At 45.5% G+C, this 9,778-nt stretch overlaps 1 pseudogene; it reads right to left on the bottom strand.

The window, feature by feature from the left end:
• Window positions 1-583: 583 nt before the first annotated feature.
• On the bottom strand, window positions 584-3,431 carry LOC120560493 (annotated as a pseudogene).
• Window positions 3,432-9,778: the final 6,347 nt, after the last annotated feature.

Here is a 9,778-nt window from a genome sequence, read left to right on the forward strand (position 1 = left end):
TTGTGTATGGTCAGTGTATATTTAGTCGTGCATTTCCCTGTTTATGTTCTGCTTCCTGTTTTTTTTTGATAGTCTGTTTTCTGTCTTGTCATGTCTAGCTTTACTTTCTGTATTTTCCCGCCTTTGTTGATTTTCCTGCCCGGCCCTGATGTGTTTCACCTGCTGTATCACCTGTACCTCATTTGTTAATTGTTATGTCGTGGGTTCACTTCAGATAATCTTGTTAATAGAGACAACACGGACACGTTGAGTTTCAGTGGAAAACTACCGATCTTTTTACTAACGTACTCATTCACTTAGTACATTCAGATAAACACACTAACAGTGGCGACACAGCGCCAACTAGTGGAACGGGGTACTCAATACACAATGTCCCATACATCACATCTCCTCTCCACTAAATGTTGTGCTCCATGAACATGAACACAAATATCTATTTTTTTTTATAACGTGTATAATGTTACCTAAACTTGAGGTAGGGAGTAGACTGTCCCAAACCCCGAGTCAGTCAAGGGATTATTATGCCCTTATTCTTGAGACATGACTCTTAAATCTACATGAACACAAATGTAACAGTCTCTTATCCAAAAATGTGTCAAACAACTTATGGATTTTCTTAAGGGCTAAAACGAACTGGTTTCGTAATGACACGAGATGGGTATCGCTTACCAGTCTCTTGATGTGGTGTGTTGACCACCTCTGATGTTACCGGAATAGGTTGTACACTCACTGGATCAGGAGATGGAATAGCTGGGTCAGGAACTGTGTTCTCCAACAAAGGCAGATCTGGTGCAATGGAAGTAGACTCCGAAGACTCGGGAACATCCAACTCTGCATGTCGAGCAAGCATCTGTTCAGCATGCCGTCTCCAGTGTTCCGAAGATCCCACGTTGATCGTATAAGACACAGGACCAGTTTCAGCTGAAACCACTCCAGGTGTCCACTTCTCTCCTCTCCCATAATCACGCACTAATACTGTGTCACCCACTTTGAATGACCTGGCCTTAGCACGTGTCTGTCGACGAGCACACTGCTCTTCTTGTGCTTTCTCCACTGTTCTTGCAACGCTAGGCTTCATCAGGTCGAGTCGGGAACGCAGCTTGCGATGCATGAACAGCATGGATGGCGATTCTTTTGTGGTGGAGTGCGGAGTGTTGCGATACGACAGTAAGAATGCATCCAGTCGGTGTTGGATTGAAATTGTGCCTTTGGAGCACTTCAATGAATGCTTGAATGTTTGCACAAAACGTTCTGCCAGGCCATTCGTGGCGGGGTGAAATGGCGCAGAGCGTATGTGCTTAACCCCGGTTGTTCTTCATGAATGTCCGGAATTCTTTTGATGTAAACTGGGGACCATTATCGCTCACCAAAACCTCTGGGAGGCCCGTACCGACTGAATAGCCCTCTCAGCACCTGTATGGTCTTGGAAGTCGTGGTAGAACTCATCAAGTGCACTTCAGGCCATTTGAGTGGGCGGCCCACGACCACCATGAACATATGGCCTTGGAAGGGACCGGCAAAATCAACATGAATCCTTCTGCCATGGAGCTCCTGGCCATGCCCAAGGATGGAGAGGCGATGGTCCAGGTGCTTTTTGTGTGAGTTGGCAGGATTGGCAGGTCTTCGACACTTGTTCGATTTGAGCGTCAATTCCTGGCCACCACATGTAACTGCGGGCGACGGCTTTCATTTTGACAACACCAGGGTGTCCCGTGTGTAGCTCGGACAACACTCTGGGTCGCAGCTTAGGAGGGATGACAACACGGATACCCCACATGAGGCACTGTTGCTGAACAGTCAGTTCATCCTTCCTACTGATGAATGGTGCCAGTGTGCTGTCCACATGCTGAACTCTCGGAAAACGACCTGTGGACACCATTTCCAGTACTTGAGCAAGGACAGGATCGGTCCTGGTCTCTCTGCAGATTTCTTTACAGCTCACGGGTAAGATTTCCAAGTGTTTAATGTGAAAACTGTCCACAGTGTTGGGTTTCTCCTTAACTGGAGCGGCGTGGCAGGCGGGACAGCCCATCAGCATTGCCATGACGTGCGGCTTCTCTGTACTGGATACTGTAATCATGAGCAGCCAACAGCAGAGCCCACCGCTGCATTCTGGCGGCTGCCATAGATGGTATTGCTTTGCAGGGACTCAGAATTGTGGTCAGAGGGCGATGGTCAGTGAGGAGCGTAAACTTCCTACCATATAGGTAGTGATGGAATTTCCGAACACCAAATACAATGCCAAGAGCTTCACGCTCAATCTGTGCATACTTTTGTTCTGCTTTATTCAAGGTCCGTGATGCAAAAGCTATGGGCCTCTCTTGTCCATCTGGAAAGATGTGCGAAATTACAGCACCTACCCCATATGGTGAAGCATCACAAGCCAGCCGGATGGGCAGTGCGGGTCGTAATGGGTAAGCACACTTTGGCGGACAACTGTTCTTTGGCCACCTGAAATGCTGTTGCACATTTTGAGGTCCATCGCCATGGTTTGCCTTTGCCCAAAAGTGCGTTGAGTGGGCTAAGAATGGTTGACAAGTTTGGAATGAACCTGCCGTAGTAGTTAATCAGCCCTAGAAAGGATCGAAGCTGACTCACATTCGTCGGTGCAGGAGCCTCCACAATCGCCCTCACTTTCTCTGGTGACTTGTGCAGGCCATGGGCGTCGATAACATGGCCCAGGTATTCCAGTGAATCCTTGAAAAATTCACATTTTTCCTTTTGGACCCGTAAGCCGAATTCTTCAAGGCGTCCCAGGACAGCGTCCAAGTTCTTCAAGTGCTGAAGGCGGTCTTGGCCAGTTACCAAAATATCGTCCAAATAGCAGTGGACGTTCGGAAGACCCTGGAGAACCTGGTCCATGGCCCGCTGAAATATTGCTGGGGCCGACGTGATTCCAAAGGCAAGTCTGTTGTAACAGAACAGCCCTTTTGATGTTGTTATGGTGAGATATTTGGCGAGTCTTCCTCCACAGGCATTTGCAGATATGCGTGAGACAAGTCCAGCTTACTGAAATGCTGCCCCCCTGACAGTGATGCGAATAAATCCTCAATCCGAGGAATCGGATATTTCTCCACCTGCAGAACGGGGTTGATTGTCACTTTGAAATCACCGCAAATCCTAACATCTCCATTCTTTTTCACAACTGGCACGATGGGTGTTGCCCAGTCGCTGAACTTGACAGGCGATATGATGCCCTGTTCCCTCAGCCGATCAATCTCAGCTTCAACTTTTGGGCCTCAGAGCATAGGGAACGACTCTTGTCTGGTTGATGACGCCGGTTCCGCTATGCGCGCCGCCTTTAATGCCTTTCATTGTGCCCAGCTCCTTTTTAAAGACTTCATTTGCTGCCTCTGTAGCACAGCTTCTAAAGTCTCCTCACGAACTGTCTTAATCTCCCGCCAGTCAATCCGTATTCTCCGCGCAGCCATTCCCGCCCAAAGAGCGGTGGTGAAGCCCTTTGACCACGTACAGTGGTAGCTTAGCCTTCTGCTTGTTCATTTTTACCAAGACTTTGATGACCCCTCCGGTGAAATCAGCTCGCCAGTGTATGTCTTCAGTATAGTATTCGTTTAGCGGGTACATGACACAACTGTATGTCATATAGTTCTTTGGATATTAGAGAAACTGCAGCGCTTGTGTCTAATTCCATTTGAATCGTCTTTCCTTCAATCTTTGGTTTAACACACATGTGTGAAAGGTTTCCTTTCTGAGCCACCATGTTTAGTGTTAGCTCTGCATCTGTTGTGCTACCCTCACTACTGGACATTTCTTTTGCATCCATGTGGTACACTCCACTTTTCTTTTTCTTTGTAAACACTTTTTGTTTTACTTTCCTTTCTTTATTTCCATGCTCTTTGTTTCGACACATTCTCGATATGTGGCCTTCCTTACCGCAGCTGTGACATGTTTGGTCCTTGTAATAGCAGTCGGCCTCCTTGTGATTCGTTTTTCCACAGCGCACACATTTGTAGCGTTGCTGGCTAGTCAGTGACAGTGCATTTATCTTTAGTGCATTACTTAGCTGGTGCGTTTCTTTTGCTACCGTCTCCATTGCTACTGCTATTTCCACAGCCTTTTTCCAAGTGAGTGCAGTCTCGGTCAGCAATCTTTTCTGTATCGCCTCCGTGTTAAGTCCACAAACGAGTCTGTCTCTCAGTGCATCCAACAAATGCGTGCCAAAGTCGCAGTGTTCTGCTAACTGTTTGATTACTGCAACGTATTGGCTCACTGATTCTCCCTCTTGTTGGTTTCGTTTATGGAAGCGAAATCTCTCGGCAATGACAATCGGTGCCGGAGAAAAATGCGACTGCAAAACACTAACAATATCATCGTATGACTTTAGCCCTGGCTTGTCAGGAGCTACGAGGCTACGCAATAGTCCGTAGGTAGCAGCGCCCATTACACTGAGAAGAACGGCTGACTTTTTATCGTCCTCAATCTCATTTGCTGTTACAAAATGTTCAAACCTTTCCACGTAGGCTGTCCACTGCTCCACTGACTCTTCGAAAGCAGAGATCTGCCCGATGTATCCGTGTCGTGCCATTTCCTTCCATTAGCAGTAGTTCCCCTGTTTCGCGAGCTCATTAGCCTCTGTTAGCCACAATTCTCCCTGCGCCACAAACGCCTTTTTCTTCCTCACACACAGTCAATACCGTGGGGGGAACAAAACAAACAAACGGCAATCCAAAGTCGTCCTCGTCGCCAATGATGTTATGTCGTGGGTTCACTTCAGATAATCTTGTTAATAGAGACAACACGGACACGTTGAGTTTCAGTGGAAAACTACCGATCTTTTTACTAACGTACTCATTCACTTAGTACATTCAGATAAACACACTAACAGTGGCGACACAGCGCCAACTAGTGGAACGGGGTACTCAATACACAATGTCCCATACATCACATTAATCACCTCATGTATTTAGCCTCTGTGTTCCCTTTGCAGGCCAGCTGACAGTCTTGCCTGGGCCCGGGACGAGATAAGCTTAGATGGGCCCCCCGCGCCCAGATCTCTCCTTTTTCCTTGCTCTTCCTCTCCCCTGCTCTTCCTCTCCTGTTCCTCTCCTCTCCTGTTCCTCTCCTGGTCCTCTCCTCTCCTTTTCCTCTCCTGCTCCTCTCCTATGCTCTTCCTCTCCTATGCTCTTCCTCTCCTCTCCTCACATCTCTCACTGAAATTAATGTGATCAGTCTCTGATCCATCCTGCTCAGACTCTCCGACAGGGCAGCGGGCCCCTCCCGCATCTCTCTCTCTCTCTCTCACCGGTAGCCTGACTCTGTCCCTCCGTTGCGGGGCAGCGGGCCCCTCCCGCATCACTCTCTCTGTCCCCGGACAGCAGCTGGATCTCTCTCCTCTCTGTCTCACCCTCTCTGACGGAGCTACCAAACTCAACTCTTTCTGTAAAAGAGAACGTGTTGTCTCAGGCTTTTATACAAGCTAATGGACGTTAACATGAGAGCTGGCCTGTTAGCTTACGTAGCATGGCTCGTAAACGTTGGCTGCGCTGTTTTTTTACCTTGCTCTACGTTGACAGTTCCAGCTTCACCGTCACCACCTTTTTTTAAAAATATTTGTTTAGAAAATCTCTAAGGCCTCTGTTTTCTTCTTCTCTTTTCCTTCCTTTTCTGAGCACCGGACTTGTGCTCACCGGACATTTTGAGCATACTGAACTTCAAATCTACTGAAAACAACATCAACTTTTGATAAGTGGCCAAACCATTTTCGTGTTGGGGGTGGGGGGGTTCTTGACCACTATTTCAAGGACAATTAGGAAGAAAACAAATAAAAAGCTTTTATGTAACTCAAATATTACATATTTTTTCCACAAATAGGCCTATTTAAAAAAATGTTTTTCAATTATTCCATAATTTAATGAGGGCCCAGTTCTGGGCCCCCAGTTCTGGCCCCCCCCCCCTACTGTGGGCCCGGGACAACAGACCCGTTTGTCCCTCCCTATCGGCGGGCGTGTCCCTTTGTCTCTTGTTTAATCGTCTTGTGTTCTTTCCTGTGACTTGCGTTTGCTCCTGCCTGTGTTTTGCCCATCAGTTTGTGGTTTCGGGAGTGTTCCAGTCTTTGTACTGTTGTTTTTTGTTATATTAAATCCCTGAGAAAAGCGCTATATTTAAAAAAAACAGTCCAGTATACGCAGTAATGCAAAGCGCAGTATAGCTTATAAAACTACCAAATTTTGCCTGACTGTCAAAAAACTAAATGTTTAATATTCACCTCCCTTTGATCTAATTGGACCCTTTGTTAAATTTAATTGCATGCTTATACTTGGTGTAAGAAACACAAAAAGCTGCTTTTCTCAGTTTTGCGTTTTTGCAGATACTGCTCTTTGGCTTTGTAGGGCAGTATTGTCCAGGATGTATGCTAAACTGTTTCTGTAGGAGAACTCCCAATAGTAAAGAAATTGGAGCGGGAGCTGAGCCCTGAGGGGGAACGTAATTAATTGGGAGACTGTTTGGGACAACATTTCCAAACTGAAATCACCAGCAGATCCACAACATATGCCATAGGACATATTGGACCCCTCAGAAGAGATACCTCTCTAAAGCCATTCCTACTCCTTAGTGCACGTTCTGCCAACCTGAACAAACTGGAACTTTTCTGCAAATGGTCTGAGAGCGTGAACTGGTGCATATGTTTTGGAATAAAACAACATAAATAACATCTGATGTGATAGGATGTTGACTTCCTACGGACCCGATTTGTTTTGTTATTTAATGATTACTCTAAATTGCACCTACTTGGGAGACAGAAGAAAATTTGGCTAGCCGGATCAACTGCGACCAAGAAAATGAAAGCTCAGCGCTGGCTGTTTTTCCAACAACAGTAGTGACCAAGTACTAGTTTGTGTCATATAGCTCACAGCTTTAGCGGCAGACTGTTTTATGTCCTGGTGTTGGAATCCACTACAATGAAATACATTCACACTACACCGATTAGCTGTCAGCATTTTGACTGTTTAAGCCAGTTACTAGCTAACTGTAGGCTAACGTTACCCGCTGCCAAGTGTAACGTTAGGGTTAACTAGCATGACATGCAGTGATGCTTCTGTTGCCTTTAACATCTGTTTTGGAGCATCAGAGAGCAGCGCAGGAGAATTAATAGGGGAAACACTGGAATGGATTTTTGCATTATGTTAAACTAACAGGGATCAGTGATGTATGAAGCTGCCAATTAGATTAGTTTACTTATTAATTGAAGGTGCCAGAAAGCCGTTCGGCCCACTTAAATCCCTCCATCAACGATCCCAGCAAAGACTCCATGTCATACGCAAACTCAGAGCACTGACTGTTGCCCCACACCTCCCCAACCCATGTGAGCTGGGATACTGGAAGGGGCATGACTTTATTTATGAATATTTTATGTACTGTATGATTTTATGTCTTCATCTGTATGTTTCTGTGTTGTACTGGCTGTAAAAACAAATCTCCATCTGGGACAATGAATCTAAATCACTCTGAAATGGGCCAATCTGCACAACGAGTACTTTGATACTAATACCTACAGTACAGGCCAAAAGTTTGGACACACCTTCTCATTCCTTTATTTTCATGACTATTTACATTGTAGATTCTCACTGAAGGCATCAAAACTATGAATGAACACATATGGAATTATGTACTTAACAAAAAAGTGTGAAATAACTGAAAACATGTCTTATATTTTAGATTCCTCAAAGTAGCCATCCTTTGCTCTGATTACTGTTTTGCACACTCTTGGCATTCTCTTGATGAGCTTCAAGAGGTAGTCACCTGAAATGGTTTTCCAACAGTCTTGAAGGATTTCCCAGAGATGCTTAGCACTTGTTGGCCCTTTTGTCTTCACTCTGCGGTCCAGCTCACCCCAAACAATCTCGATTGGGTTCAGGTCCAGTGACTGTGGAGGCCAGGTCATCTGGCGCAGCACTCAATCACTCTCCTTCTGGGTCAAATAGCCCTTACACAGCCTGGAGGTGTATTTGGGGTCATTGTCCTGTTGAAAAATAAATGATGGTCCAACTAAATGCAAACCGGATGGGATGGCATGTCGCTGCAAGATGCTGTGGTAGCCATGCTGGTTCAGTATGCCTTCAATTTTGAATAAATCCCCAACAGTGTCACCAGCAAAGCACCCCCACACCATCACACCTCCTCCTCCATGCTTCACAGTGGGAACCAGGCATGTAGAATCCATCCGTTCACCTTTTCAAGACACAACGGTTGGAACCTAAGATCTCAAATTTGGACTCATCAGACCAAAGCACAGATTTCAACTGGTCTAATGTCCATTCCTTGTCTTGGCCCAAACAAATCTCTTCTGCTTGTTGCCTCTCCTTAGCAGTGGTTTCCTAGCAGCTACTTGACCATGAAGGCCTGATTCGCGCAGTCTCCTCTTAACAGTTGTTCTAGAGATGTGTCTGCTGCTAGAACTCTGTGTGGCATTCATCTGGTCTCTAATCTGAGCTGCTGTCAACTTGCGATTTCTGAGGCTGGTGACTCGGATTAATTTATCCTCAGCAGCAGAGGTGACTCTTGGTCTTCCTTTTCTGGGGCGGTCCTCATGTGAGCCAGTGTCGTTGTAGCGCTTGATGGTTTTTGCGACTGCACTTGGGGACACATTCAAAGTTTTCGCAAAGTAGAAATCCTGTCCAGCAGCTGTCCCAACCATCACTAAACCAGCTCCTCTACCAGGTAGATGAGCTCGTTAGTGAAAACACCTGTTCTAAATGTAGAGGCAGATCCAAAAACATGGCAGGATTTTTACTGTCTTGCACCTGGACTATACACGTCTGGTCCCAACCCCATTAATAAAGGAAAAAAATTCCACTAATTAACCCTGACAAGGCACACCTGTGAAGTGAAAACCATTTCAGGTGACTACCTCATAAAGCTCATTGAGAGAACACCAAGGGTTTGCAGTGCTATCAAAAAAGCAAAGGGTGGCTACTTTGAGGAATCTAAAATATAAGACATGTTTTCAGTTATTTCACACTTTTTTGTTAAGTACATAATTCCATGTGTGTTCATTCATAGTTTTGATGCCTTCAGTGAGAATCTACAATGTAAATAGTCATGAAAATAAAGGAAACTCATTGAAGGAGAAGGTGTGTCCAAACTTTTGGCCTGTACTGTAGCTAGTGAAGTAGTCTCGCTTTGCCAGACCTTCCTCCACAGCGGAGGGTCTGGCTAGTCCAAACAGCATTCCGGGATGGGAGAAAAATGTTTATTGGCATTTCTTTCAAACAATCATGATCGTCTTGGGCGGCGCTAAGCGCCCGACAGAGCCACGGTGCCTCTGCAAAATAGCCTCAGGAAGGAACTTGTTTTGGTGGAACGTATACTTTCAAAAGTTGTTTTAGTCATGCAACAGAAAACTTATAACGGACAGATAGTCTAGCCAGCGGTCTGGATTTAGCCTGCAGAGATCTGAGAAGCAGTTAACCATAGTCCTCATAAATCAACCGGAGTTTACAGTTTTTTCCAATTGTTAACACACTAAAATGACATGCATAGCACAATTATTTAAACTGACACACTGAGAGCAAAACCTCTTCTCAAGTCTCCAAAAGTCTAAACACATTTTCTGCTTTACACACATTTTGCAATTCGAAATGGCCCTTTTTAAATGCACTGAACACTGTTCTCTGCATAAGACACAACAATCTGACATAAAGTCTGCCATTTCTAAACACTGCCATTCAAAATGACACTACATGAGCTAATTGGCCAACATATGCACCACCTGGCCAAACAGTAAGCACTATAAAAAGACCACATGTGAGCACCTCTT

This window comes from Perca fluviatilis, chromosome 6 (genome assembly GCF_010015445.1).
Source record: "Perca fluviatilis chromosome 6, GENO_Pfluv_1.0, whole genome shotgun sequence".
Lineage (NCBI taxonomy): Eukaryota > Metazoa > Chordata > Actinopteri > Perciformes > Percidae > Perca > Perca fluviatilis.